This window comes from Protomyctophum parallelum (assembly GCF_964188405.1).
Source record: "Protomyctophum parallelum genome assembly, chromosome: 6".
Taxonomy (NCBI): Eukaryota; Metazoa; Chordata; class Actinopteri; order Myctophiformes; family Myctophidae; genus Protomyctophum; species Protomyctophum parallelum.
In genome coordinates, this window is record NC_139701.1 from 31166896 (window position 1) to 31172895 (window position 6000).

Here is a 6000-nt window from a genome sequence, read left to right on the forward strand (position 1 = left end):
CTCCATGCTGAAGTCAGGCAACCATTATCTATTGTATATCAAAAGATACAGCCAGGCCCCACTATATCTGGCTTCAAAGTGAGACAAAGTGATAATCTACTGGTGCTCTGAAGAAAGGGAATGCCGAAGTGAAGTCCAGAGTAGACTACTCTAATACAAGGGGGGAAAATATTCCTTTCTGCGATTGATACAGTATATATAACATAATTAGTGTGGTTGCCTCAAAGCAGTATTTTGCATTATCTGCTATTGTAACAACAGGTACAATAGGCTAACAACACATTCTAGAAAGCATGCAATAGGCTATAACCCATACTTAAAAATCATGACTTCACAGAAAAACTGGTATTGTGATTACTTTTAGAAGTTTTGGGGTGGGGGCTACTCTACTCCCAATTTAAACTTAAGCAATTAAGCCAACCACATGACTCTTATTTAAAAAAGGAGAATCTTAATCTACCAAGGACTCACATGGGATAACTGTGCTGCTCAACAACTTAACCTAGCCCTCCAAGCAGAACCCAATGGTACTGAAGTTTCTGACATTTTTTAGACCCAGACCATGGGGTCCTGTTCCAGCAGTATCCTGCCACCTGGTACGCGGACATACATAAAACATAAACAACGTGGATAACGCCTGTCTGCGCTCTTTGACGACTTATTTTCGTGTGAGGGCTTCTGAATCTGTGAAGTATAAGTACCCATACATGCTGCTTTGTTTGACCGATTTGGTCGCTTTGATTCTTCTCTTCCTTCCTTGTTTATTGACACCTCATTGTACCGCCTATCTGGCTAGCTAGTGACGCTATAGCTATGACAGAGCAGATCAGAGGCAGGGACGTAGCCGGCACAAGCCAACCGCACACCGGGAGGCGGTACAATAAACGGTAAACAAACAAGAAGAAATAAAGCGACCAAATCGGTCAAACAAAAATAAAAAATACTTAACGGCTTCCGCGCCACAGGAGATATTCGCAGTGGTTTGTATAGGTACTTATAGTTCACGAATTCAGAATAACTCAAACAAAAAAAGGCCGTCAAACGCTGCAGATACGATGTTACGGAGCATATTTATGTCCGCGTTCCAAAATTCCCATACGAAAATATAGTTATGAACAGGGACCCTACAATAAAGCGACATCCAAATTTCAGAAAAGCTTTATGGAGGGTTCCGAGAGGGGCTAAACTTAACCTTAACCTAGCTAGAAACCTAAGATGAAGTCTCTCATCATCAGTGACATACTGTATCAGGGAGATGCTGCAATATAGCTAGACATTTGAGATGTACATCACTGGTGATGAGATTGTGGTTTAACCATAGAAAGCTATAACCTACTTTGGTCCCAAAGGTCACTCACATATTAGCATCTGAAAGGAGGAAGAACTGCTGAATAGGGGTCAGTCTGTCAAATGATGAGTTGATGACAAAATTCCTATTCTGTCCTGGGAGAAGTTCCTACATTAAAAAGACTTGAAAGCATATAAGCGCAAATCCACATTGATAATTACTTCTTGAAACATTCTTAACTCTGGGGTTGATATATTTAGGATAATGCAGTAAAATTAAGCCCGATTTATTCGGTAGTTAATTTATTTCCACCACGCATTCAATTATTCTGTAATCCGTAGTTAATTTATCCACCCACATTACTTCGTTCACGTTCAGTCATATATTTATATATTCCTCATCATTAGCCACACGTACGTCTGCCACAGTGTCTACTGTCTACAACTGCTGCAAGCTTAGCTTGGACTAAACATTGACAACCACGATCAAGTCGGTCGTATATCTTGTATTCCCTCGTAGTTTCAGAATCGTATCTAATTCTATTCTACAACACAGAATTCGGGTAACGGATTATTACCTGCTATGTGTTTCCTAGAAAACCTTTATAGTACATTTTCCATCCTGAGCCCATTCAACAGCCTTGAGTCCGAATGTCCGATCGAAGCATGCATGCACCCGGAGAGATTTGATCATAGTAGAATTTCACCAGGCACTTTTCATTTGTGCGCGGAAACCACCGCCCACCTTTAACCCGATTGGCCGATATGTTCTTCAGTCAGGAAGAAATGTGTTGTAGGCATAGCAACCATATAGAGGCGGGCCAACTAGGATATACCTATAGCCTATTGGATGATGATTCAAACATGACGCCCACAAAAAATATTAAAAAGGTTGTAGTGTGTTACTGACTGTAGCAATAATACTTCAGTTTTTAAGTGTGGCGCTCAAGGTCATACAAAGGATGAACAATGACCAAACACAGGACTGAAGTTCACATTGTTCACTACAAGGCAAACTTCAAGAATTAAAAAATATTGACAGCCTGTTCTAGTCATATATAAAAAAGAAGATAATAATAATAATTCAGCTTTTATAAGTTTGTCGAAGAACACAGAATGAGACATAATATTTTTCAATACATGAAATTGTCATCAATCATTATTTAACCATGTTAGTAGGCTTACCTAGCTCTGATTCATACCCTTCCTGATACGATTCTGCGAATTTCTGCCCTCCAGTAAGGCTATGGGGCAAACGGGGTTAAATCTCAAATTCGAAATCAGACCAGCCTCTCCTCTTTAGTGGAAATCTCACGAACGTTTGACCTACTCACCAATACAAACACGGGTTGTGTCAATAGAAAGCCTATACTTTCCTTAGTGGAAGCACTCTGAGCCCCCCACCACACGTATAAACGGTACTTTTTGGCCAGAAAGGGATTTTTTTTCCACCGGAGGAAAAATATTCTCTATGAGGCAGTTTTCTGGGCAATATCAGTAGAGGGCGCAGCGGAGTAACTAAATTTTTTTTTTTTCCGGTGGAAACAAAATCCCCTTTTGGCCAAAAAGTACAGTTTATACGTGTGGTGGGGGGCTCAGAATTCGTCCACTAAGGAAAGTAGGCTTTCTATTGACACAACCCGTGTTTGTATTGGTGAGTAGGTCAAACGTTCGTGAGATTTCCACTAAAGGAGAGAGGCTGGTCTGATTTCGATTTGAGATTTAACCCCGTTTGCCCCATAGCCTTACTAGAGGGCAGAAATTCGTAGAATCGTATCAGGAAGGGTATGAATCAGAGCTAGAATTACCGGACAACGTGCAGGTTTACAATTTACAATTTAGGCACTTATCAGTTAGCAGATGCTCTTAATCTTTTTTAAATCGATTTACACTTAACTTCATGGTTTTGAGGTTAGGTTCAACTGTGAGGTTAGGGTAAGGTTAGGGATTTAGGGTTAGGCGTAGTGTTTATGAGGTTATGGGTTAGTTTGGGTTAGGGTTTAGGCATAGTTTGTGTGTGTGAAGTTAAAAGTTAAGCTTTAGGCGCCACCTGGGGTGCGGACTGGGGCGGCAACCGCAAGGTTTCCAGTTCAAACCCGGGCTCCCCCAGAGTTAGTGTCAAAGTGTCCTTGATTAAGAAGACTCTGAACCCCTAATTGCTCCTGATGTGCAGGTTGGTGCTTTGCATGGTTTTCCTCCAGCATTGGTGTGTGAATGGGTGAATGTAATGCACAATCTCTGTAAAGCACCTTGGATGAAGGTGCTATATAAATGCACCATTTACCTGTGCTACACAGACACACCAAAGGAAGAGAGAGTCCCTCCCCTGTATGCAGTAAGAACTCATGAGTCTCAAAATAGATTAGGCTATTGTTTACTATAAATACAGAAACCTTTGCACGAATGTTGGCTGCATGCAGTGACAACAGCTATACTGTGTCAACAAAACACAGTCTGGTGTTGTTTTATGTCTCAGGGTCTGCTTTGACACAATTGTGTGCATTCGGAAGAGAGATTTTCTGGTAATCAGAAGGTATACATAAAAAAGTCCAAATCTATTTAGCTCTGTTGGGTGACCATGCAGCCATGTTTTGTTTTGTTGATGTGTTTATTTTATGGACCATTAGTATTATTCTTCATAAAAAATTTGTTCTTTGTTTTTATGCTTGTTTTTTCACTTTTTATACTAATTCTGCCTATTTTTGTATGCACTTCTTGTCCTCTCATTACAGTGATGGTACAGCATTTGTATGTCAATATATTATTGCCATTCTCTTCTGTTCTTCTGTATGTTGGCATTTCACACAAAATACATCATTATTTAATGGATGTCCTGAAATGCTGAATAAACAAAACTTTGAAAACAATAATAAAAAATCTAATTATTGGGGTCACTACTGTGCTGGTGTGTTGTGTTTAGAAGTGTTGACTTCAGTCACAGTGGCAATTTATGAGTAGAATTAGAAATGTGTCAAATGAAAATCTTTACAAATTAAATAATTCAAACAAACAGAGGAGGCCAGTTCATAATTTCTCAGGGGCAGTACATATATTATTATCTGTATCCATGCCACATGACGCCTTATGACGCCTCCCCCTTATTATAACAGAGATGGTGAGATTTGTAAGTTTTTTTATAGAAATGTATGCAGGTGCTCAGCCTTATAGGAGTGTGAGGATACAAACAAGAGGAACGTTATCCTCATCATGCTGCCACTGTAAGGTTATCAGTGATTCTCAAAGTGAGGTCCAGCGACACCCAAGGGCCCTTGGGGGCGTTCCAGAGAGTCCCCACCCATATAACCCTATATTTATGCGAATCAAGGACTGATGCGAATACGGTAGTCCTGCAACTACCACCCACAATGAAATGAGGAAGTGACATCCTCACTTACAACTTGTAACAGGTTGACACATACACTAAAAACAAAACTAGGCAGGCGTAGCGTAGCGTCAGAAGCAGACTTGAGCACAGTGAGGCACCACCAAATGAGCCGGTGAGCGGTGTGTGAAGACATGCCCCTGCCAACTCAGCACTGTTTGAGTTGCATAAATCATCACATCCTCGTCAAGATGCTGTCACACAGTAGACAAATATATATATATTGTAAACAGCTGAAAGAAACTGTTGAATTTGTACAAGTTGCCAAAACTGAAATCAAAACTAAGTTCAGAAAAGAGGGCCTCTTCAAAAAGATAAAAGATTAGTTTAGGCTTGATTGTTTAAATACTGTATCAGATTAGTTAATGCACTCTGCTTAATGGAATTGGTATGGCCACCATACTCACAGATCTGCAGCCTGATGGCTCACACCCAGTTAGTGCACTGACAACTTGCATGTCTACCCTCTCTCTGTCGTCATTGTCTTGCCTCTACACTTGCTTATAAATAAAGCAGAAATTGCTTGCACAACCTCCCTCCTGTGTGTTGTTGGGCATGTCATGTGATAACTATATTTTGGGATTGTGTGTGTGTGTGTGTGTGTGTGTGTGTGTGTGTGTGTGTGTGTGTGTGTGTGTGTGTGTGTGTGTGTGTGTGTGTGTGTGTGTGTGTGTGTGTGTGTGTGTGTGTTTGAAAAAGCACAGGGCAAAGGGGGAAGGGCTATGATTAAGGATGCTTATTGTTAATTCCTATTGTGTCAATTATGTACAGTGGAGTGCACAGACATTTAGAGGGGCAGGTGCTCAAGTGAAGAAAAAAAAACCTTGTGCAACCAGACGGTTGCCTTAATAGTGTGAGATTTAAAGATTGTGGGGCCTAAATAATAAATTAGAAGCTTTTTATCAAGAATTCATCAATTCACCATGGTCCACATAGTGTACAAAAAATAAATAAAAAAAATGCTGCATTCATAGGCTGACAGCTTTACTCTCCAATATTATCTAAAACAAAACAAAAAAAATAAAACACTATTAACACATATGCCTATGGCCTATGCCTAATAAAAGTTGACAATGCCGCATATCATCCCGATTCCCTGCAGGCTATTGTACTGTATGCCGGGCATATTCTGTTGTATGCTTTATTACATTTTTCCCTGCTATACCCTTTCTGTATGTTACGGTACTTCTCTCCATCAAATCAAAAAAAGGTCTGGCTATCTATTCTGCCTCTCACACAGCTCAGGGTAGGGTTCGAGCATAATTTACTTCCACAGGCTAATTTGTATTTCCAGTCTGGTCATGCACAAACATAATTGACAAATGGCATTA

General features: G+C 40.2%; 1 protein-coding gene across 1 annotated transcript in view; it reads right to left on the reverse strand.

Moving 5' to 3' along the window:
- fcho1 (FCH and mu domain containing endocytic adaptor 1) overlaps nt 1-1974 on the reverse strand; it is a 53049-nt gene extending 51075 nt beyond the window's left edge. Inside the window, exon 1 of the mRNA XM_083766436.1 lies at nt 1866-1974. The gene's annotated coding sequence lies outside the window, so the exon portion shown is untranslated. The remainder of the gene's footprint in view (nt 1-1865) is intronic.
- Nucleotides 1975-6000: the final 4026 nt, after the last annotated feature.